Source organism: Oryctolagus cuniculus, chromosome 2, assembly GCF_051225735.1.
Source record: "Oryctolagus cuniculus isolate XC-2025 breed Fujian yellow rabbit chromosome 2, ASM5122573v1, whole genome shotgun sequence".
NCBI classification, from domain to species: domain Eukaryota; kingdom Metazoa; phylum Chordata; class Mammalia; order Lagomorpha; family Leporidae; genus Oryctolagus; species Oryctolagus cuniculus.
Window position 1 is genome coordinate 199,534,905 of NC_142868.1, and position 25,629 is coordinate 199,560,533.

A 25,629-nucleotide genomic window follows, 5' to 3' on the forward strand; every position below is an offset into this window, starting at 1 on the left:
TGCGGTGTGTGAGTGCGGCCTCCCCCCTGCAGGCCAGCGCACATGCAACATGTGAGCGGCAGCTGTCCGGGGAGCAGGCTGCACCTGCCGGCCCTGTTTCTCCTAGGTGTTTCCAACACGTCTTCCTGGGCTGCCCTGATTGCTCTGCCCCAGGTGTGCATCTTCATGGGTACCTGTTGGAGTCTCCAAGGAACACACTTGCATCACACATGGTGCCTGCACTGGACATCACAGCGACACCTCCTTTTCCTTTGGCTCCCTTGTTGATGTCCCCTTATTTTTCTAGGCCTGGGCCTCTTGTTGGCATCTGGACTGAAGGCTGCAACACCAACACTGAAAGACCAAATCAAGATTAAAAAAAAAAAAAGGAGCAAAATATTCCCATTTCAGATGGAGGAGCAGATGGGGCTCTTGGCACTGCAGAGGATTAAAACTGACCCCCAGCACCCAGCCAGGGGAAGACAGGCTGCCACCACCACCAAGAGGCACTACACAGCCACAGTGCCTGGCACACGCTGCAGCATTTCGCAAATCTCTGCTCTCTGAGCGTGGGGCGAGAGGAAACCGTCAGACTTATTCCGAATCTCCTGGAACAGGAAAACACAGCTGTGGAACCTGAGACAGCCCTAGGTGCAGCCAGGTCCCCTCCTTCCCCACCCCCTCCCCACCCTGTCCCACTTCTGGGGTCTGAACTCGTCTGCTTCTGAGCCTGTTTCCCTCTGGGAGACGGGAATGAACCACCTGCTCCCCCTTTGCTGAGCATGGAACAAAATCCGGGCAGGCACAAGTGCACAGCTCGGCTCCTTGCACCTAACGGAGATTCAGTGAATTTGACTTCCTTTTTTTTTTTTTTTTTTTGCTTTAGTGCACGTGAAATTTTTGGACTCTCTTCACAACTTTCTCTTTCACAGCTGGAAAATTAAGGGTCAGGTGGGCAGTGCTGACCTACCCTCAGATGGCATTTACAAAGCAAGCTCCATCTATACATAAGACGAATGCAAGCAGCACTCGAGACACGGGCGTCTTAAACAGGTTTTGAGCTTGCCTGCAAATCTTTAAAAATGCGGGAACCTTGGGCAACATTTAGTCACAAATCTTGAAGCTGTCCTCCTGTTCCCTTATCAAAATATGTTCCAAATCTCTCTGTCCGTGATCCACGTTCAGCTATTTTCAGCACTGGCTTTGTTTGATATGTGTGAATTGTTCATTTTAATAGCAATTTAAAAACTGCTCCAAACAAATCAAGCTCTCTGTGCTCATTCTTGAAAGAAGTGGTCAAAGCCAAGATTAGCTGAACTAACTAAAGGGTTCCTTTATTACACATTACTTCAAAATCAAAGAAAGGCAGAGATTTATCAACAAAAACATTATCAGAAAGGTGAAAGCAGAAATAGGAGTAGGAAAAGGAGAGACACCAAGTGGAGAGGCCAGGGCAATACAGGAGAGAAATGAGGTGAGCACGGCCTCCTTGAGCGGCTGGGCAGACACCCGCTTTCCCACTGGAAACTCTACGTAGGCACTCTGCACCCACAAAGTGAGTTCCACCTGCAAGGCACAGCACGTGGGCGCTTTCCCGGATGGTTGGGTCTCGATCTTCCTGAACTCATCCTTGATGCTCTCCTCTGCTCCCCTACTGCGATTGCACTGTCCAGAGCCTCACCTACCCCAGATCCTGCCTGGCAGAACTGGGCCCTGGCATGGGTTCAGTGGTCCAAGCCAAGAGACAAACATAAAATTTAAAAAGCACTATATTTAAAAGTCAACAGGACCACATCAGTTCTCAGAAATCACAGCCTCCACTCACTCCTAGAAGCAGGAGTAGGAAAACAGGCAGAGAAGAGAACTGCCTGATGCCCTCCCAGAGTGCACTGCACCTGCAGCACCCACGTGCCTTCAGGCATGAATGCAAGATGCTCACCGGAAGCAGCAGCCAGCTGGCATCTGCAGACCAGAGGAGCGGGCGGTTAAAGCAGAGACAGACGGCAGGGAGCAAGGAAAGTCCTCGTGATGAAGAGGACCACATCCCTCCCCGTCTCTCACAGACTCCCTGCGCAGCACAGGCAGAACAGGAGAGAACTGATGTCCAGGATGCCAGAGTCAGGAGAAGGGCGTGGCCCAAGGACACAACCGTGCCCAGGCCAAGCGCCAGTCACTCTCCACGAGGCTTCCCCGCTCAGGAGCTGTCCACGCACACACTTCCCAATCAGTGTTTTAGCTCTGAACTTCCTAAGCAGAAAGACAAGAAGCTCCAGACGTCTGAGGGCAGCTTCTGACATGAGAGACAGATCAAAACTTAAGAGCGGGGGGGGGGGGGGGGGAAAGAAACTGAGACAATGTAACGAGACCTCGCTACACCTAGACGCAGAGTTCCTTTTCCTCTAGGCCATCACATGCAGTCATAAAAATCAGATAAAATGAGTTACTGAAAAAGCTTTAAAAACCCCAGAGCAAACAGCATCATGGCAAGACTTCAGAAGCCCAGACGCAAAGCAGAGAGCGAGATTTGCAGAGGAGAAGCAGATGTCTTCAAAGGACCAGGGCTCGGACAGAAACCACATTTATGTAACGTAGCAATGATTTACAACACAACACAGCCGGACCTGCACAGTCTAACCTTCTGAGGGTGAAATCATGTCTGATCTAGAATGCAATATCCAATGAACACAAGACGGCAGGCCCATAATTTCATGGTGGCCAGGCAATGTCTCATTGAAATCACCTCCCGCACTCCAGTTCTCAAGAAGACCCTGGGGGGTACGTTCTGGCAACGGAAGAGGAAACCCCAAGCGAAAGAGGAAGTCTCAAAACCCAGCGAAGCGGGAAGCCAAGTCAGTGCAAAGTGAGTTTCCAGGAAGCTGATGGAGGGAAGTCCCAAGCAGACAGCTGTGCCGTGGGCCCCGTGAGGACTCATCTGCGCTGCGGCAGGGTTGGGAGATTCTGAAGGACATCGCCACAGCCACCTCAGACAGCAGCCGGCGGCCACGGCCTGGGTGTGGCCTGCGTGTGGCCGCCGTGGTGGGGTCCACTCTCTCCTTAAAAAGGATCTGCTGGGTACGTAGGAAAGAGTCAGGTGTTTTTTTTTTTTTTTTAATGAATGATTGATGTGGCATAATCCTAAATCCTCACCATTCACAGAACATCTTACATGTTTTTTTTTTTTTCCCAAAAATGAATAATCATATTAGTTAGAAGTCAGAAGTTGTATAACAGAAGAAATTAGCAAAGGAGTTTGAAGTAGTTGGAGTAACCTAGGTAGAATATGACAAAGGTCTGGTTTTTCTTTAGCCTGATTTCCTCTTTGATTAAAAGAAAGCAAACTTGTCACCACGATTTTGTGAAAAATAAATCATAGGCCTCTGTCTACAGATGGTTTTACATGGGTCATCATCTCTCCTTCTGTATAGTTAGGTAGCTTCCTGTATCTTTTTTTGTTAATTCCTCTCCATATTATTGCAACCTAGTTCAAAAACGCCAGTTTAAGGCAACAAAACCAAGGGTTAGAGAAATTAAGTTGTACATACTGCAGACAACATGATCCAGGCTCCCCATGGGTTGCCCCAACTGTGGATCCTGCCAAACCCATGAGCAAGGTGAACCTGTAAGGCAGGCAGGGTAGGAGATGGCAGCAGCGACTCAGAGTAAAACAGAGCATCTCTACTGCACTGCTCTCCTGGGTCTGACCAGGCCATCCAGCCCTGCAGTGCCCTGCAGTCTTTCGGTCAGGCCGGCTGCTGAGTGACCCTTGGGCTGGGAGAACACACAGTGTGGATACGCTGGGCAACGCGGTGGGGCAGTGAGGTGCGAATTTCATCACACCACTCAGAAAGAACAGTGTGTGATGCACAACTTGAGTTACCCACGGAGGCCGGCCCTGTGGCCAGGCGGGTACAGGTGCCGCCTGCAGCGCCGCATCCCAGGTGGGCGCCGGTTCCTGTCCCAGCTGCTGCACTTCCCATCCAGCTTCCTGCTAGTGTGCCTGGGAAAGCAGTGGAGGATGGTCCAAGTTCATGGGCCCCTGCTCCCACATGGGAGACCCAGAGGAGGCCTCTGGCTCCTGGCTTTGGCCTGACCCAGTCCCAGCCATGGCGGCCATTTGGGGAGCGAGCCGGTAGATGGAAGACCCCTTTCTCACCATCTCTGCCTCTCTCTGTGTCACTCTGCCTTTCCAATAAATAAGTAAGTCTTAAAAAAAAAGTTACCGATTGCTTGTTACTGGAATTTTCTATGTGATATTTGTGAACCATGGTTGACTGTGGGAAACAAACTCCAGAAAGCAAAGCCACGCATGAGGAGGGACCACGGCATATCCGTGGCAGAAGAACAAGGCAGAGCAAGGAAGCCCACAAACCAGGACTGTCCTGACGTAGGATCTTCCACCCATCAATGCGCACTCCTTGCGTTCTGCTCCATTCAGCAAAGATTCGCACATCTCTGCGTATTAGCTTGTGGCTTCCCCGTACCTTCCCACGCAGTGGGTTAGGACAGATCTTTCACCAAGACTGACCGTATCAGGATAGCCAGCAGCCTTGATGTCTAGCATGCAATGGACTCAGCCCCCATCTCTGATCTGCCCCACCTGGTCCTCAGCTTTCCAGGCCGTATGGAGGTCAAAAGCACCCAGTCTCAGCACACAGGACATCACGGTGGGAATGCATGTGTACAGGTCGGAGAGGGGACAGGAAGCTCTCTGTGTGTAACTCACTCCAGAGCTCACTGGATCCCTTCCAAGGCCAGCACCCCCTCTGAAAGGTCCCACCACTCACCCTGTCATGAACCCCTGGGCACACACTCAGACCCTGTGTACCCCCAGAGCAGTGGCCACCGCACAGAAATCAACCACCCACTCAAAAACAGCACAAACGTGCTTTAGGATCTAATGCATGGCCACACAGGGGAGAGAGAGCCCACACAGACTCCTCACAGAGATGACAGCTTTCTTGGGAGCCCCCACAAGGAGCTGTCCCTGTGGCCCACTCCCTCCCCACCCTGTCCTCCCCAGCACCCTCATCTGTACTTCACAGTGTCCCCTACACACATGTGGCCCCGTGTCCCTCTCTCCCCTTACATCTCCTCAGGGTTTGGATTTCCCCAAATCACAGACCCAAGAGGGTTTGGCATTTATTGGCATCTACTAAAAACAAGTGCCCAGCGCCAGGGGAAAGGACACGTGCTCCGGCTACCCGTGACGGCCACGTTCAATTCCTGGGAGCTGCTGCATGGAGGTTCTCGGATGCTGGGGGGAGAGAAACAGTCCTTTTCGGGGCGAGACAGTCTGTGCAGTTCTGCGGGTCCACAGTGGGCGGGGCCAGGCCCTGGCCCCGGAACACACAGGACTGCCAATGCTGGAGAAACAGCCCTGCGCGATCGGTCATCTCAAACATTGGTTCTGAAATGGAAAGTCATGGAAATGAATTCAGGACGACCCTTTCTCCTGGGAATCCTCGCTTCCCTGGAGGTGGGGTGTGCAGGCAAACTTAACCTTGACCTGGCCAGGGGCTTGCGACTGCTGCCAGAGTGGAGACCCCCACGCTGGGGGCTGCTAGCTGGGCCTGGGGGCTGCGACCGGGGTGGACGAACTGAGGTGCCTCTTGCTCTGTCTGTGTGGGTGTTTTTCCTGACAGGAGCTGGTTTTTCCACTGCCATTCACTGCAGCTGCCAAAAGCAGCAACAAAGGCCCCCGGCGCAGCGTCCTGGCCGGAGCCCACGCGGTGGCCCAGCTGCAGATGGACGCAGCAGCTGCTCCTGAGAGCGACTGAGCACCCCCAACACACACGCACACAGGACTGGGGCCAGCAGCCCGCTGACTCCCTCCCCGCCCTCCCAGATTTATAAAGCAGAACAGAGAAGGCCCGCCGGCTCCTTCCTGCTTCTTCCTTAGACAGCGCACACCTAACTGGCCCTGAGCTCTCTCGGCTGCTGCCAGTGCCTGTCACCTGCAAGTCTGCCGGGAGCCCCGGCACAAAGGACAGCGTCAGGTGTAAGTGAACTGTGCTGCCTGCAGGACAGAGCAGGCCGACAGCTGCCTCTCGGAGCTGGACTCTCGCCGTGGCTCTGCTCTGTGGCCACAGACTGCCACCAGACGGTGGGAAGGGGGGCACTGCTCAGATGGAGCTGTCAAGGGAGCTCCTGGGGCCAGCAGAGCTATCTCAGAGAGACCTGTGCCACTTAACCACAGGAGGTCCACCCTCGCCAAGTGACAGCGCTGTCTCTGCGTAGAGCTCCAAGACTCAGATTAGGTGTGGGGCTGGACTCCAGCCGCGCATTCTACACGTAAGGGGATCGAGGTCTGCGGAGTCCGAACGGCTTGCCCAGGCTTACACAAGGCTCTGAGGAAGGGCAGAAAGTAGAATTAGCTTCCTGATACATACACTTACTCTTCACATAAATTTGGGTCAGCAAGGCAACCTCATAATTTCTGTCCCAAATGAAAACAGATGACGTGCTAACCACACGGCAGAAGACGTCAAATTCCCTGATGTCACCTGACGGGCGGTGACCTCGGAGACGGCAGTGGATTGACTGGGGTCAATGTGCAGACCGTGTTTTAAGTGAAAGGAATCGTACAGAGCCTGAGGCTTTACATTTATGATGTCAACATCTGGATTTGGGGGAGAAAATGTAAGAGGCAAGGAGTAGGGGCCGGTGCTTGAGGAGCACAGCTGTCAGGTGTGTGTTTGGAGCCTGAAGCAGACACCACCGGCCAAGGCTGAGACAGACCGGGACTTCCACACAGGCCATCGCTGTATGAAGGGTTTTCCTCTGTTGACCCCGGGTTGGGGTCATCCAGCTCCTTGCTCCCATCACTAACTAGATTATGAATTCCTTATACATTGAGGTCAGCTGTATCATCCTCAGAGACCCCTGCGTCCAGCACGACTCCAAACACAGAGCAAGCCGATCGTTACGGAACAAACACGTGATGGGATATTTGAGATTGCAAACATTGCCTGCTCTCTATCCCTTAAGTTCAACAGATGCTGTATTGCTGGAGTTGAAGAACTAAAATCACCACCACAGCAAAACCGAGCTATTGAAAAATAGGAAACACGGCTGTCCCGGAAGAAATGGGTTTCTCCAGCGGGATGCACCTGTTGCTTGCATTGCTTTCCAACCCAGGCCACACAGGGATATCTGGAGCTGGAGAGAGGACACCAGGTCCTTGGTCTCAGCCCCGAGTTTCTGCTTTGTGCTCTGCGTGCAACCTTGGCCTTGGTGTGCTCCCAAGCTTCCTGGGTTCCAATGTATAAGGATCAAAGCTTGAGAAACCCAGCACTGGTGGGCTGCACAGCCCTGGGCTGGAGACCAGGCCCTCTACTTCTGCCCATTTACTCCTGGACAAAACAGGGGACACACGGTGGTACAAAGTCACGTAGCTCCCAATGGACTTTTGATGAGGTGCCCATGAGCAGTTTGGGACTTGTCAAAACAGGATGGCATCCAGCCGTCAGCCATCCTTCGGGACACTCTGCATATAGAGGAAGCACATGAAACAGTGCAGATTCGAAATGGGACAAAATAAACCAACGATGACCCCAGAAATTGTTGCCCCAAACATCCTGTGAGATCTGGAACGTTAACCCCCACACTAGGCCCATGGGTCGTCCTCACCGTCAGCAGCTGCTTCACGTGCAGGGCACTTCCACAGGCACCATCAGCTTGGTAAAAATCAGGTCACATTTTCTGCAGGCTGACGGCATTAGGCGGTGCTGGCAATGGCTGCCGCTTGGCTCCCAGGCTCCTGGGTCAAGCACAGTAGGGGTCTCCTGTGCTGAGGATTCAGGGAGCCACAGCGGAGGCTCTCCAAGTGCGGGCAGGTGCTCAGTTCTGCTGGTACACGGAAGATGGGGGCGACAGGCGGCCTTGGCCAGGCCGACGCCCTTGTGCACCTGCCTTTAGGTATCCAGACACGACAGTCCCCAATGCTGGAAGTAAGCAGCCCCCACCTACATAAACAGTCATAATGAATTTCAGAAGACGGCTAAAGACAGGGCAGCCGAGGCTCTCAGGAGCCGCTTCACGCCCTCCGCATGCTGGGGCTTCTGGTGGGGACGCCCACTCTGTGTACTCTCCCCTGTGCCTCCATTCGCCCCAGACCCCAGGTTTCATCGCTGAGAAGAGCACCTGTTTTTAAAGGCAAATGGCTTTGTGATCTTTAAGCTCTGTTCCATGAAGTGAAACCTTTAAGCAGGCTAAAGAGAGCAGATGTTCCCGGGGCTCCATGAAAACGCGTTCCGACAGGAGCTGACCTGCTCAGTTGCATGCCTTGTAAAACAAACCTCCAGGCCAGCGCCGTGGCTCACTAGGCTAATCCTCCACCTTGCGGCGCCGGCACACCAGGTTCTAGTCCCGGTCGGGGCGCCGGATTCTGTCCCGGTTGCCCTCTTCCAGGCCAGCTCTCTGCTGTGGCCCGGGAGTGCAGTGGAGGATGGCCCAAGTGCTCGGGCCCTGCACCCCATGGGAGACCAGGAGAAGCACCTGGCTCCTGCCATCGGATCAGCATGGTGCGCCGGCGGCAGCGGCCATTGGAGGGTGAACCAACAGCAAAAGGAAGACCTTTATCTCTGTCTCTCTCTCTCTCACTGTCCACTCTGCCTGCCAAAAAAAAAAAAAAAAAAAACACAAAAAAACCTCCTCACGGGGAGTCTGGATGAGATGGTGGGATCGACTGCTGGTTGTCCCAAGTCGGGACAAGTAAACAGCACACACTCGCTAATGCACACCTGCTCCCCGGCGTGTGCACACAGCACACACTCGCTAATGCACACCTGCTCCCCGGCGTGTGCACACAGCACACACTCGCTAATGCACTGGTAAGAAGCCACTGCCCAGAGCAGCAGCCTAGCTAAACTGGTGCAGACAGCCCCTGTCCACCCGTGAGCAGGCACACGCCTTGCTCGGAGACCATCTTCAATAGAGTGGGCTGTTTGCCGTGAGAGTGCATGTAAGTCACAACATTCCCCAGTTCTACTCGTCTGGTTGGTTCTTGCCAATCCATGGTCACTGCCTGTGTTCTAACGCCCAGTGCTGTGTGTCCTCTTCTGGCACATCGAAGCAACAGTGACATCTTGTCTACACCCCCAACACATGCCAGGCCCTTGGTTAGGTCTACCCACAGCCAGGCCCTCTGCGTTGTTACAGTAATGACCGTCACTGGTTGAGGGGCCCAGAAACACTCAGTTTCAAACACTTTTGCAAGCATGGTGCCATTTATTGCTCACGTGCACCACATGAAGGCCCGGCAAGGCTGCTCCTGGGAGACCGCGACCTGGCCAGCAGTGGTCACACAGCGACCTGGCCAGCAGTGGTCACACAGCGTCCTGGCCACCAGTGGTCACACAGCAACCTGGCCAGCAGTGTTCACACAGCGTCCTGGCCACCAGTGGTCACACAGCGTCCTGGCCAGCAGTGGTCACACAGCGACCTGGCCAGCAGTGGTCACACAGCATCCTGGCCACCAGTGTTCACACAGCGACCTGGCCAGCAGTGGTCACACAGCGTCCTGGCCACCAGTGTTCACACAGCGTCCTGGCCAGCAGTGGTCACACAGCGTCCTGGCCAGCAGTGGTCACAGGCTGCTTTGTGACGTCACTTCTGGCCCCAGCTGGCTATCCAAGGGCACCACTTCCACCCTGCAATTCGGATGGCTCAGAGACTCAGTCAGGGCTAGGGTCCTCGAGTCCCTGCCTCTCATCCTTCCTTGGCCACAGGCCCATGAGTTGTCCTTTGACCCAGAGGCTGGACCGACCCCTTGGTTGTGCAGGAAGTCTCCTTGAGTTGGCTTTGCGGCTAGGATATGGCAGCATAAGACAGGAGCGATGCTTCTGGTGCCTCCTACTGGACGGGACCTGGCTGTTAGTTTGTGCAGAATCCTCAGCCCCTCGCTGAAGTTTACGCTGGGTCTCCTTGTCATCTGTGCACCATTAAAAGTCAGGTCAGATCCTAAGTCATCACACTCATCACAGCCACTGTTACACCCACTCATATGCACTTCTTCTCCAGTTAACAGAACCCTGAATGTATCTGAATTCCCACCCATAATTTGTGGGCATAGAGCGGATAAGCAAGCTGCAGTCCAGTGATGGACTGAGAAGTGGACAGGGGAGCCCACTCCCCAGCCCAGAGCGCCTTCAGAGGATGAAATGGCACTGAGCACTGAAGCCACTGGTGGGAGAGACGGCTGTGTGTGTTTTGTCTCATTCTCCCCGCCCTGGGGGCCAGGGCCCAGCAGGTAACGATGTTCCCAGTGAGGCCATGGAGGACATGTGCAGTGGGGTGACATGCCCAGGCTGCACACGTGTGACAGGCAGAACACAGGCCACAGCCCTGTGTGTGGGGGGGGGGAGCCTTGGGGGCTCCTGCTGTTTTTTCCACAAAGAAGGAAAATCGCCAGGGAAAGACGTGATTGTCCCAGTAAAGGCAAAGCTGTTCTCAAACAGGGGACGTGACCGCAGGCCTCCAAAGGCGGAGGGATGACTGCACCGTCCTGGGGCGCTGGACCCGGCGCCTGGAGCAGGTGCCTCTCGGCCAACTCCCCCAGGACTGCAGGCCCAGGCCCAGGCAAGTGGCTGCAGAGCTCTGGTTGGAGCACGGAGCTGCAGAGCACAGCCCAGGTGACTGCCCCAGACCACACGGTTGCTCCTGAAAGTGGGCACCCCTTTTTCTCTCTCCTCGCTGCCTTTTCCTGTTCTGGATTATCACAGCGTGAAAATGTTCTGGAAGAAGCTGGGAGGGGGCTGGGCAGGCATAGGGTGGGCGGTCCTGGAGCAGACACACCAGAAAAAAACAGAGTCCAGCAGATCCACTAACAAAGGACCATGGAGCGCAAGGCTTCAACATTTCCACGAAGTGCGTGCCTGCCCCCTGCTGGCCAGCTTCTGACACTGCATTGTGCCGTCTGCCCCCTCTGGATTCCAGGTATCCTGCTACCTACAGAGGTTCCCAGGCCAGTCCTGAAAGCCATTCTGAAATTGAGTCCTAACTCTCACTTCCCAATTTAACCCCTTGGGGGTCCCTGTTCCATAAAAATTAGTTCTAATTCCCTAGCCTGGTGCCCAAGGATGCGAGACCCGGCCCCAGCTGTGCCCCAGCCCGGCTTCCCCAAGCTCTGTTGGTCAAATCACAGCCTCTTTGCAGGCTCAGTACCAGGCCCCTCCTCCCCCATCTCCTCAGAAGCTCCTCCCCTCCTGCCTTCCCGGGGCCCCACCCCCTTCTCTGGCTCTTGTCCAGCACTAGGCCCCTCCCCCCTGCACATCCTCGGACCCTAACCCAGGAGACCCTGGAGGAGGAAGCATCCGACTCATCAGGACGCAGCACCCTCCATGCCGGAGCCTCCCAGCCAACGTGGGCTGGGTGACCAGGGGTCAGCTCCATGCTGGCAAAGTGAGCTCCAGTCCCTTTACCTGGGTCTAGCGGTGCTTGGCCTACGCCGTGAATTTCAAGGCTTCCGTGCAGCGGTCATTTCTGTAATGACGCTGACGGGGAGCTTGGTGTCCACCCCTCCCCTTGGCCCTGCCTCTCGGGTCTGGCACAGGTGTTGGCTCGCGAATCCGCAGACCTGCCCAGAAGAGGCTCCGTCCTGTCCGGCGCACCCAGCAGATGAAGCTGGCCCAGGGCAAGTCTGTGCGTCAGCCTCTGCCCGAGAGGGTGGCCCCGAGCCGTCCCTTCCCCCACTTCCTTCCCCTGGAGCAAGACCATGGCCCCTCATCCAGGATTTCTTTAATTTATGTATTTATTTGTTTGAAATGCAGAGTGGCAGAGAGAGAAAGACAGGGATCTTCCATGCACTGCTGCATTCCCCAATGGCCTCAATGCCAGGGCTGGGCCAGGCCGAAGCCAGGAACTCCATCCTGGTCTCCCACATGGGTGCAGGGGCCCAAGCACTTAAGCCCTCATCTGCTGCTTTCCCAGACACATTGGCAGGGAGCTGGACTGGAACTGGAGCAGCGGGGATTCAAACCCGTGCCCATATGGGATGCTGCTGTCAGATGCGGCAGCTTAGCCACAGGGACACGAGGACTTACAGATTTGAGTCTCCAGGGACACCATCCCCTGTTTCAGATGACATGGGATTATGACCAGCCCCTGGGTTAGGGACCTGTTAGATGCCCCTGGGTTAGGGACCTGTTAGATGCAATGAGGGAAACCGACTTCAGCCCGAGTCTAGCCTCTCGACCCCAGCTCCAGACATGCAGCAGCCCAAGCCCTCTGCCACAGCACCCGCTGCAGTCTTCCTCTTCAGGGCTACCTTGGGTTCCCTGCACAGTGACCCAGTCCCCTCACCAGGTTTACATCAGTGAGCACGCACACACACACACACACACATACATGTGCACACACACGCACATGCACGCACACCGACCCACTCACACACACACAGGTGCACAGACACACATATGCACTGCACTTCAGCCCCACAAGCTAAAGGACTGAGACGCTCTGGGCCAGACCCAGGCACCCTGCTGCCCCCCGGCTCTGTCTCTGGTCCTGCATCAGCTCCCCAGGCCTGACGCCCCTTTCGTCCCAGGTCAGCCGACCACAGGCAACTTCAAAAAGTTCGTGGAAAATGGAATCCGAAGATAAGCTTATTTTAAAACATCAGAAATGCAAGCCCATGAGAAACGGCATGTGCCCCTCAAAAGTTTTTGCCCCAAAATAAACTCGTCTTCGGATCCCATTTGCCCCACATGAGCTGAAGCCCATTTTTCCGCAGCTGCGTCTGCGAGCCAGCATGGAGGGTTGCCGGTCGGCAGTGCAGGCCCCGGCCACACGCCGTCTCCTCCTGTTCCCTCTCCTCCTTGGACGGGGCCGGCAGCTCAGCCCCAACAGTGGGAGCAGGCGGCTGCGCTGGACCCGCTACACGGCAGCCCAGGTGTTCTCATCTCTTCAGCCTTAGGAGGGCCCCGCGGGGTACAGGGGCAAGCGGGGAGCAGGCACAGCTGGGCTCCTGGGTGTTTTCCAGCCTGTCCCGAGTGGAGGGCTGAGGCGCGGAGACTTTCCTCTACCTGTCTTTGAAACAGAATTCTTGCATTGACCAGCAGGAGGCAGAACACTCAGTATCCAAACTCACAGCATCCCCAAAGCCAGCTAGTGCGTCAGAGGGCTGAGCATCTAACTCATTTCCCAAACACATCTCAACCTCCCTCCACACCGCCCCCCACCTTGTCTTTATCGAGTCGAGGGCAAGGACAGTGTTTGCAAACACCTGGCAGCACTGCAGCAGCCCCTAGGGTCCAGTTTGAGAAACGCCAGATCACAGGGCAAAGGCTAAACTGCCGGGTGCTGCAACCAGGGCAGCCGCCTCCTCCATCCCCCCTCACCTGCCGCGGGTGTCTCCACAGGTGTATCACACAATAACTCCGCACCTTTCTGTTTTCTCCATGGTGTTGGGCTTTGTGTCCGTTCATATCTCCCTTCCCAACGGGCCTGTCCCCCTCAAATGCCATGAGCACCTTCCAGGCCTGGCTCGGAGCCCCTCCCAGGGAAGCCCAAGCCCTCCTGCTCTTGGATAAACTTGCTCTTGGCTGAGCTTCCTGGCAGGCTGTGACCTCCACTTCAGCAAGCACGTGTGGGATGCACACCCAAGGCCATCCCCGCGCTCCTCCAGTAACAGCCGGCATGAGCCCAGCCTCCTTGCAAAGGCCGTCCCTGGAGCCCCTCAAACCAGGATCCGCTCCTGCAGCGCCTGCCTCCTGGCACCCCCAGCCTCCTAACCAGGGAGCAGGGCAGCAGCGCGGGCCTCGGGGTCTGCTGCAATTTAAGTTAAAAAGCACAGAGGCACGCAGGCTGTGGAACGCGACCTCGCCCGCGTGGCTCTGGGAGACTCAGTCTTTCTAAGGCTTAGCAGCCTCACTGGCGAGGCGAGGGGAGGAGCCGATGAGGGCGTTGAAACGCCGAGTCGTGGCGGAGTCTGGACGGCGAGCTTCGAGCACCACGGACGGAAGCCCCAGCGTACGAAGTGCTGCAGCTGCAGGCGTCACGGCCCTGATGTCCGCGTCCTCGGCGTCCTCGCGCTCAGTGACCTCCAGAGCGGGCTTGGAGATCAGCAGGTCACGGAAAACCGTGGGCAGCCTGGGGCAGCCTGGGGCAGCCTGCTCTCAGCCCAGCCCGGTGAGGTCGTCAGTGTCCGGCAAAGCTCCGAGGATGCACTCCCCTGGAAGTCTGAGTCCCCCTCGGCCTGCCAGTGCCACCGCACAGAGGTGTTCGACGCTGGGCCTGGGAAGAAACCGAGACGCACGCAGGAGCAGCGAGAGAAACGCGAAGTGTGCTTCCCCGGATATTTGAAAATGTCGGGTTCTGGCTGGGCCCGGTCGCGGCGTGCGGTGCTCTGTGGTTGTTTCCTCCGGAGCATCGCCAGGGGGCGCTGTACCGAGACGGGTCTCGCAGGCCTCCGCCTCCGCCACTGGGCGTCCCAGGTTGGGAGTGGATCGCAGAGGTCTATCTGGAGGAGCAAATCCAGGGAATTCCGGCACGCTTTCCAGTGGAAGAGCCACTGCGGGCGGTGGCTGTGTCCGTGAGCTCCCAGGATTCACCCACTCGTAGTGCAGCGACGGCTCCCTGCAGCGCTGGGCGTCCTCGTATTCGCGGCCGAGGGCTGACAGGCGGGACGGGCGCCGGGGAAGACAGGCTGCAGGGAGCGGGAGGTGACTGGCGGTGAAGACGGGCCGAGAGCTGACCACAGCAGCTCAAGGACGGAGCACAGGCCTGGCCCTGGCCGTGGTGCTGGGCAGGCCTCCCGCCAACGTTCCCTTCCACTGAAGTCTGAAGGGCCTGCTCCCTGAATCCTGGGATTGAGACAGGGGACTTAGTCTTGGCCGTATGTGCATGTGTTTGCTTGTTGTTGGCAAACCATAGCCTGATATTTCTTTTTTACATATAAAGTTGTCGGTCACACCCACCGCCATTTGCTGACATACTGTCATGGCTGCTCCTGGCACAACGGCCAAATCGCACAGCTGCGCTCAACACAGGTCTTCTGCAGGCCCTAATGTGCTTACTCCCCAACCCTTCATACACAAAGCCAACCCGTCCCTGCCGCAGCAACCCACCTGGTCAGAAGCCACAGCAAAGCACCCCAGACCAGGGGTAGAAATGGCAGGAGTGCTGTAATTCCTGGGTCTGGTGCCAGCAGGACTGGTGTCTGCTGAGTTCTGTGCCCTGGGGGTGTGGCCAGCCACTTTTTCCATTTATATACTAATTTTTTAGCCATTTTTTAAAGATTTATTTTTTATTTGAAAGTCAGAGTTACACAGAGAGAGAAAGAGAGAGAGAGAGAGAGAGGTTTTCCATCCACTGGTTCACTCCCCAATTGGCTGCAATGGCCAGAGCTGCACTGATCCAAAGCCAGAAGCCAGGAGTTTCTCCAGGTCTCCCACTTGGATACAGGGGCCCAAGGACTTGGGCCATCTTCTACTGCTTTCTCAGACCATAGCAGAGAGCTGGATTGGAAGTGGAGCAGCCGGGACTCGAACTGGCACCCATATGCGATGCTGGAGCTGCAGGCAGCGGCTTTACCTTCTGTGCCACATCGCCAGCCGCAAGTCACATCTTTTTAATGCTTCAGATGAAAATGCCATTCCCCTGTGCAGAAGTTGCCCTGAGATCTGGGCGGGGGGCATCTGCCACTCCCGGTTCAGCTTCAGACATGTCCATCCTACAGTCCCCCTCAAACAACTGCTCTGAGCACACTTACGCAGGAAGGGATGGTGCTCCCTCCTCCTGCTTCCCATGGCCTCTACAAAGTCTCCTACTTCTGACACTACTGTTTCAGCAGCAATGGTAGCAGTAGCTTTCCTGCCTCCTTCCACATTAAACTAGCACAAGTGCCTTGCTAACTATCTGTGTGTTTATAAGGTTTTAATTAGAAAAGGCGGCAAGAGGGAGGGAGGGAGGGAAGGGGAGAAGGAAGGAAGTTAATCAGGTGCAAAAGAACACGAGGAAGAGGAGACAGAAAAGGGGGAGGGAGGGAGCGAGGGAGGCAAATGCCCAGGGCCTCTCCAGCTTAACAGCAGTGGTACAAACCATGGTGGTCCCAGAGGGACGGGGTGGCTGTGACAATGAAGAGAGGAAAGACAGAACACCTGTCTTTCCCTAATGCCCCAAATGATGAGAACTGCACCTGTGGACAAAGTCGACTGGGGTGTATGTACAAGCATTGTCTGCTGAAAGGAGTTTGCTTTCATTGCCAAGCCCAGGTGCAGAGAGAACAGAATTATCTCCAAGAAGGAATGTGACTTTGTCGGCCAGCAGGAGCTGGTGAGCCCGGCAGGTGGATCACCGTGGTGGAGCAGAGGGCTGGCAGCCTGTGACCTGTCCCGTTCAGCGGGATCCTCTCAGCCGGCCGTTGTCTGGATCTGTTCTTGAGAAGTCAGAGCTGAGCTAAGGAAGAAGACAGCCCGCAGCTCGGGCAACATCATGTTGGGTTCTAGACCCCACAGGCAAGTTCGCCCTGGCCGGTTCCCCACAGCACAGAGGAGGAGAGAACCTCTGCCATTCTGGAAGCAGGGGTTCAAGACACAAAAGCAGAGGTCTGCTACGATGTGTATAGAGAGTGGTTGCAGAGCTCTCCGGGTGTGGGAGCAAAAATTAGGATGCAGAGCCCATTAAGGGTCACACAAGAGGCCTCAGAGAAACCTGGGGATGTTGGGGAACTTCCAGCAGCTGGGGAGGGAGGCAGCAGGGAAGAAGGTAAATGTGAAGACGCGGCTTGTATTCCGCATCTACTCCCGGTTCATGCATTGGAAACTTAATCCCCAAATTCAAACACTAATGGTATTTGGAGGTGGAGCCCATGGCACGGGATCAAGGTTAGCTGAGGTCAGGTGTCCAGGGACCCCACAAAGGCAATAGTGAGCATGCCCATGTGCCCCAATCCACCAGGCGATGCACTTGGCCATGCTGGGACACAGCAAGCGGGCCCCAGCCACACACTGGGCAGGTGTCGCACTCTTGGCTCTCGGACCATGAGCCAAATAAGCCTCTACACTGTGTAGAGTACCTGCACTGAGTCAGCTTCGTCTCCACTCCAGGATCAACTCTGGGGTCAGCCAACTCCAGCTTAGCACTTCCTAAGAATGTCCTGTTAGGCAGGCTTCCTTGGCATGTCTGACAAAGTTTCTCCTTTGTCCTTTTCAAAGTAAAGCCCACTCCCCAGAGTTGAAGAAAGACTTTGAAGCACTAAGGAGCAATCGCTGGGCAGAGTAGTGCCCCCTAGAAGGCATTCCAGAGGTGGCTCGGCCTGGCTTTTGCAAGGATGCTGGCTGCTGGGTGGAGAGCGCAGCTGGGCACACTTCCGGGCTGCTCCAGCTCTTATTCCTGCCACAGGATAGCCACAGGCAAACAGGGCTGCAAGAGGCAGAACATTCCAAGTAGATGTCATCGCCCACTGCCCCGTGCAGCTCTCTGAGTAGAGCCACAGTGGTTTCGTTGTTAAGGAAGCTCAGTTCAAGTCACAGCACAAATAAGGTGTTTATTTATATTGAGTTATATTGCAATAGTTACGGGGAATAAAGGGCCCCACATGTTTATTCAGTGGGGAGCGACGGTCTCCTCTGTATTCAATGGCCCATGGCCCAGGCGGCCGGGAGCCAGCACTTAGCTTCCTGCAGGCCAGTCTTGCATGCCAGCTCCCCAGGCATGCTGAGCACCTGCACGAGGCCTTGGCAAGAGAAAGGGCTTCTGGTTACTCTGGAAGTCAGGAAAAACTGATCTCAGGGGCCGTGCTGGGTGTTGGGGCTCTCGTGCGTGATAGGTAGACTTGGGCCTGAATTCTCCAAGGACAGAGCTGATGTGCTGGCTTTTCCCAGCACAGAACACTGGAGTCCTTACAGCACTAAGCAAGACATGGTGGCACCAGTCAAGGGTTCTCTCTAACAAAACAGTGATCTTGGAGGCGGAAAGCGTTACCCGCTGTGCTGAGAAATAGTGATTCCGCCCCTGCTGCACACTCTCGACACGGTCACTTGACCATGGTGGGGTGCAGACAGCTGCTCCCCACTCTGGAGTTCTGGTCTACCTTTCTGCTGGCGGGACATCCCTGTAAGCTCAGGTCACTCCCCAGTCAGACAAAGCATCGTTGTCCATTAATTATCTCTGCCTGCCATCATCTCCCTTCTTTTGTCTGTACAATGAACACCTCATCTTCCAAGTCTGAATTTAAGTGTTAGCTCCTTTGGGAAAATTCCAGAATGACCTCTTCACCCCCACCACTGGACTGACCCCGTGAAGGGCATCCTGTTAGAACCTGGTATTCACAGAAGGGTGAAACCACTTGACGCTAGTTTGCACATGTCTTTATTACAACCTGTATCTCATGGTCTTAGAAGAATTTGCCCGAAAACTCATCTGTGTCTTGCTGACAACCCTCCCCAGCAAGGAACCAGGAAACACAGCAAACGGCGTCCTGGGGAGCGACCACCTCTCCTGTCTCTGTCTCCTCTGTGCAAGGTGTCGGCATGGGCTCTGGGCGAGGTGCAGAGTCACGCCTGCCCTCCAGAACTCGCAGTCCTGTCTGGGGGACAGGGCAAGGGATGTGTTGTCAGCTGCGTAGTAAAACAGATGGGCAAATGCCCCTTGGCAGGGTTGAAAGAGCCCGGGAGAGGGGGCAGGGCAGAGCTGCTGTTTGTGGTGTGCCCCTCGCAGCCCCCCGCTCCCCCAGGCCAGCCAAGGACCTGGCTGAGGAGCTGGTGGAACATTCCGGGCAAATTTTGATCTCTGTGCCGCCCTTCCCTTGTCTGGGAATGAACACCCTGAAGGTATCTGCTTCCTACAATGCCGTCAGGATGAAATGAGGTCACGCACTTGGAGCCTGGCGCCACCTAAGTGCTTGACCAACATCAGCACATCAAAGTCATGCTTTTTGCTTCCCCACATTTGGTCACCAGGCATTGGGTTCCTCTGCTTGCCTGGGGTAGCAGTGCCAGACCTCCAGTGCAAACAGTTATCTCCAAGGGTGAGTGTGAATTTTAAAACCCACCCAGTCCTCAGTCCTCATTCCGTGGGACACTCTGCTTCCTTCTTCCAGAAATTATGGTATCTGTGCACATCTATGAGAAATGTGAATACGAATCAGACGCTCACAGCAGGGTTCAGACGCTTCACACACAAGTGAAGCCAGGTCCCTCCTGCCTTCCAGGGATCACAATCAATGTCCACGCGGTGACACGCGTGTTGGTAAAGTGGTGTGACAAAGGACAGCAGAGAGTACACATGGCAGGTGGATTTCCCAGCCGTCAGATATGGGGGAAGAGGACTTGGACTCACATCCTGCACACAACAGCTCCATGTCCCCGGCTCTTCCCCTAGAGCTCCATGCTTCCAGAAGCCCCCAAGAGTCCCCAAATCCAGTCTGGTTAAGCCTGGGCCAGCCCTGACTTGGGAAGCACTGGAGACCCTCCACAGGCCACATTTTGATTAAGACAATTGCGCCATTATTTCAGCATTTTACCACACAGAATGGAGACAGCTACAAACTTTGAAAAACTCAAGCGAGAAGGCTGTTAACAGTATACTGAGGGCTGGCACTGTGGCGCAGCAGGTTAAAGCCCTGGCCTGAAGCACTGGCATCCCATATGGGTGCCGGTTCTAGTCCTGGCTGCTCCACTTCTGATCCAGCTCTCTGCTATCACCTGGGAAAGCAGTAGAAGATGGTGCAAGTCCTTGGGCCCTGCACCCGTGTAGAAGACCTGGAAGAAGCTCCTGGCTCCTGGCTTTGGATCAGCACAGCTCTGGCCATTGCAGCCAATTGGGGGGGGTGAACCAGCGAATGGAAGACCTCTCTCTCTCTCTGCCTCTCTCTGTAACTCTGTCTTTCAAATAAATAAAATAAATCTTTAAAAAAACCAACAACAATATATTGGAGACTAAGCTGTTTCTCATCATTAAATGTAAAAACTAAACTTTTCAGGGAGTTAGTCTTGGTTCTCTTAGAGTGATAATAACTTGCATCCCCTTGCCATTTTATAAAGTTACTTCCACTCCAGCTTACTGAGTATAAGCTGGCCTGAGTTCTCAGACACCTGAGCTCACCCTATGCTCATCACCCCAACTTTTGGGAGAAAAAGAAGTGAGTGATTAAGTAGTATTTATCTGCCCACAGAAGAGATTCTACTGCAAGCTACTAACATAAAGAAAAGAGAATCAGGCAGTGAGAGAAAGAGAGAGAGAGAGAGAGAGAGACGAGCCTACAAAGTCAGAGACAGAAGTGAGGCAGACACAGGTAACATGAGAAAGAGGACGGCAAAGAGAGAGGATGTGGAATGACGAAGGTGAGGATGGTCCCCAGCAGGGTGAGCAGACATTTCTGGAATGATGTTACAAACACACAGCCTGGCAGAGTGCCCACACTTATTCTCTTACCACTGGAAGGACGGCAGGGAGCTGTCACCTCCACAGCCCACACGCGGGGCAGGCAGCTCTGGCACCTGGGAGGGAGGCCCTGGGCACCTTTGTTTTCAGATCACTGAGTCAGCGAGCGCTGCTGCTCCGCACTCAGCATCCACTAGCTCCACCTGGACAGGGCCGACAGGAAGCCATGGGCACGGGCGGCTCACAGCCTATCAGTTTCCTTGCTGTGCCACCACTGTGTTAAGGAAAATTAGTTAATCTCTCACTCCCCAGATTTCCTCGACTGTGGCGCTGCTCCAAGGACGAGCCTTGACGTGGAATGTGGGAAACCACCAGGCTCAGAGGCTGAACGGCGGGAGGTGCCCGTCACTCCCACATCCACGTGTGTGCTGGCTTCAGCGTCTGTGCCGGGGACACTCAGGTCTCTGCACACCCTGTGGGTTCCAAGCTCTCCTTGCCCATATCCTTATTATCAGGGACCCTGCCGTGATGGCATCTCTCCGTGACCGTCCCGTCCAGGAGCTGGACGGTCAAACCTTCCTCTCTGATGACCTCTAATTTTATCCACTTCTTCCCGGCCTCACTCACACACACCTGCTGCTGTGCTCAGCACAGCACACAGAGTCTGGCTTCGCTCATCTCACCTGGAGCCTCCATTGTGAAGTTTCCTTCCACTCTTCTTGATGGTCGTAATCTAGACGGATGCACCAACACCCCGAGTTCTCACTATGTCCCTTTCCTTCTGCCCATTCCATTTGTGGTTTATGTTACTAAGACCAGCCTCTAGGCTGGAGGAAACCGAAGCTCAATCCACTCTTTGTGTCTGTGTTAAGATTCATTTGTTTACTTGAAAGGCAGAGTTACAGAGAGAGGGAGACAGAGAAAGTCACAGAGGGCTTCCATCTGCTGGTTCTCTCCCAAATGGCTGCAACAGAGGCAGCTGGGCCAAGCCGAAGCCAGGAGCCTGGAACTCCATCCAGGTCTCATATGTGGGTGGCAGGGGCCCAAGCTCTGGGGCCATCTTCCACTGGTTTCCCAGGTGCACTCGCAGGGAGCTGAATCGGAAGTGGAACAGCCAGGTTCTCAACTGGAGCTCCTATGGGATGTTGGCACTGTAGGCCACAGCTTAACCCAGTGCACCACAACGTCAGCCCCTCAACTCACTCTTAATTCTCTGTTCTTCCATAATACATGAACGCCAATCAGATACTACCATCATTTTCACTAAAAGTTTACCTTTATCACTACTTAAATTATTTAACTCCTCTGCTTTAGCGTCATCATCTTTAAACTGTGGGAAAGGCTACCCATGTCTCAGGATTGGATAACATGGAGAAGGGACACCTAATGTTATATCTTCAAGAGTCCCCTCATTTTACTAAAGAAAAACTATTCAATGACACTTGTTAAATCACAAGTCAGAGTGACTGTATTCAGGTCTGTCACCTTATAGAGACCATTGCAATGAATTTTTCTAATGGAGGAGAGAAACTGGTTCAATTCTAAACACATCATGGGCAAGTGGAAACCAGGAGACAAGGGCATGAAAAACACCGGAGGTGGTGATGGGAGTCCTAGATAAAGCAGTGTAACAGGATTTTGGTGGAGGCGGAGCAGGGTGGCACCCAGCGCCTGGAGGATGGTAGAGGACCACAGAGTCACAGTGGGAGGATAGCAAGGGTGAGGATTCCCGTGGAAATGACCTCGCTGGGTGTTTTTGGTAAAATTGGACTTTATCAAGAAGTACTCAGATAGCCTAGGAGAAGGTCAGGAGCCTGGTTGAAGATTACCAGGCAAAGAATTTTGGTCATTCCCCTTATTGTTAAAGGAGAGAGGAAACACTGCTCTTTCTTCTGAGTAACATAAGTCCACTCCATCCTTTATCAGTCTCTCGGTCATTGCCTCTCAGTCATTAAGGACCATTTAAGTCATTTGTCGGGACATCGTCATAGAGGATATTTGCCAGATGTTGCCAAGTCATGTAATGAGAAAAATTTCTGTGACATTCAGGAGGAACAAAGGTCACTCGTTAGAAGCCCAGCGTCAGGGGCAGGGCAGCCAGTGCAGAAGAGCACTTGCTGCTGCGCGTTCTGCTGGTCGTGGTCTGCAGGTCCAGGGTTGGCATCACAGACGCTGCTGTGACTTCTGAGATCTGTGTCAGGGTGTCCAGCTTCATCTTGCCAGGTTTCAGGGAAAGGGCAGCTTCGACTCCAGTGATTCTAAGTCAGGAAAGTGGGAGGGATTTTGAAACAGCAGAGCTCTGGCCAGGAGTAGAGCAATGTGGAGGGATTCGGGATCAAGTTTAGTTCGCAGGTAAATAACGAAACCTCAAGGTCAATGGGTCAGGCTACAATTTAATAACAGGTGAGTTGGGGCCGGCGCTGTGGCATAGTGGGTAAAAGTCTGCAGTGCCGGCATCCCATATGGGCGCCGGTTCAAGTCCCATCCACATCCCATCCAGCTCTCTGCTATGGCCTGGGAAAGCAGTGGAAGACGGCCAGAGTCCTTGGGCCCCTGCACCTGCATGGAAGAGCCAGAAAAAGCTCCTGGCTCCCAGCTTCAGATTGGTGCAGCTCCAACCATTGTGGCCATCTAGCGAGGGAACCAGTGGATGGAAGACTTCTCCCTCTCTCTCTCTCTCTCTCTGCTTCTGCTTCTCTGTAACTCTACATTTCAAATAAATAAATCAATCTTAAAAAAAAAGTGACCTATGGTTTTCTTCTGAAGCAGATTATTCTAGATCAGCCCCACTTCTAACAAAAGACAGAAAGTGAAAGGCTGCTTTGTTTGTGAACATGTTCAGACTGTAGCCTCTTTATTTGCATAAGTCCATGTAGTATGTTTTGGAGCTCTCTTTACCGGAACTGTTGCACAAGAAATCTAGGCTTGGACTTTGGAAAACCAGGAAAACGAGCCTAGCTCTTACCATGGGACGGCCTGCAATATTGGGTGAATTCCTCTCTTCTTATTGTCCTCAAAATACCCTGGTGTTCCTGTGCCTTCCAGAAAGTGACATTTCTACCTACATCTGAGAGACCCAGGTTGGGGAACCAGTGCTCTTCTCCAAGGGGCGCGAGTGGCTCTGTAAAATCGACCGTGGTTCCTTTATCTGATCATATCTGAAAACACAGCATTCCAGTCAAAGTGTCGGTAACATGAGGGGACTGCACACGTGTTGTGGAACACGGAATTAAAAGTTTATTTGGGCACAAACTTTTTTGAAATCCAGGAGTAATGTTTCCCTAAGACACATTTTCCATGAAGCTCACTTAGCGTAACCATGCTTCCAACCATGCTCTGTCTATCCGTCCACCAGCCTGGTAGTCCTCATACCATCACTTCTGGCCAAGTAATGCATCTCACAGCCAGTGAAACGCAACAGTGAGCTCACGCTCGTGAACTCACTGGACCTGCAAGCAGCTGGCGCGGTCGCATGGGGGGCGTGATCTCTGGGATGCAGTTACAGGGGCAGCTGGGTGACAGTAATGCACCACAGCTGGGTGACAGCGATGCACCACAGCTGGGTGACAGCGATGCACCACAGCTGGGTGACAGTGATGCACCAGTCTCGGGAAACATTCTTCAGTAGCTACATCATCTCTAATTCAGAATCCACTGTCAGATGCTCCTTTTCTGGCAACCAGGATTCACGGGTCCATGAATTAAGAAATAGAAGAATCACCAGCACTCCTAGCCATCCACTAACACGCTTGCCTCCTTACTCCCATGACTTTAGCCCCTCCTGGCCTGGAGGTCTTGGTTCAAGAAGGAAGAATGTTCCTGCGAGGAGACTCAACATTGTTGCCATTGGACTGGAAGTTAAGCCTCCACCTGGCCACTCTGGCCTCCTGTGTCTGTCAGTAAGGGGTGAGAGTTGTGGTGTTGTCTGGGGTGACTGAGCCCGGCTACCGAGAGAAACTGCATCTGTGAGATGACCTCAGCCGGCCCTTCCCCAACCTCCAGAGCTTCTAGCAGCGCAGTGCCCGGACTTCTCCCCGACCTGCAGCCTGGGCGCCGTGTGCTCACCGCCCTGTTTCCCACCATGACGGAACCCGAGGAGATCCCACCTGCTGCTTGGCTGAGGTCCTGGGCGTTATCACAGAGGAGCCCCTCAACTCCCTTCAGCCTCATCCAGGAGCTTCCCTGCCCCCGCTGCCTCAGCCGGACCTCCTCCTCCAGCCACAGTAGGAGCGTTTCCTCTTCCTGGGGTGCCCTCTCCCCAGGGTCTCCCCAACATTCCTTCCTGCCCAGTGAGTACCTCATGTAAACGCATTGTTTCCCCCCTCTGGTGCCAGTCCGTGTCTTCTGTGCTTCTGCATTCGGACCTCTTCAAAGCATGGCCCCTGCCTCTCACCCTCTGGTTTCCATCTCTGTCTTCCATGCAGCTGAACTCGCCAAGGTCACCAGCCACCTCCTCCTTGCCCGCGATAGCGGATACCTTCACAGGCCTGACCTGCCTTCTCTGCTGCCACTGGGCCGTCCCTTCCATGCACCGCGTCCTCCACTCTTCTCCCCTGCACCCCGTGCCGCTCCTCGGCCAGCGCCGAGCGCTGCTCTGCTGTCTTGAGCCTCTTCCCCTCAGGAGAAGCCCCTCAAAGTCCCTCCTGGCTCCCATAGTCCCTCTACGCCGTAATGATTCCAAAACTATTTCCTGCCCTGAGCTGTGTTCCCTTGTCCATTGGACTGTTCCATTAGTTCCACACAAGCAAGCCAGGTTCAGCGTCCGTAACTGCAGCCCACTCCCACAGCCCACTCCCCTCCTGCCGTCACTGCTGTGGGGTGCTCTGCACCCTCACCCAGGGTCGGGAGCTGCGTGTTTTCCATCACCGCCACACCTAAGCAGCTTGCAGGGTCCACCTGCTAAACCTCTTGTAAGTGCGTCTTTCTCTTCTCCAAACCACCCACCAGCGCTCTGGCGAGGACCCTCCTCATCTCCTGGATTCCTGCTCTGTTACCTGTTTTTTGTGCTCTGCAGTCTGGCACTGCCGTCTACACAGGGTGCTTCTCTCAAACGGCAAGGTTGAGTGTGCCTTCCACTTGGTTGTCAACTAGCCTCTAGACAGGGGTCAAGCCTTTAGCTTTTCCATGTCTGCATATTATGTGGAATACAAATATTTTTCAATGAATTGCTGAAGTTTTTGTTTGTTTGTATTATGTCTGTTGTTTCCCCAAATGAAGAGCTTTTAGAGAAAGAAGATCCACGGGCACACAGATGCTTGCCAAGACCATCCCACGCCTAGGATCAGGAGTTCTGTGTTGGAGGTGGCAGTAGCATACCAGTCACCTCCT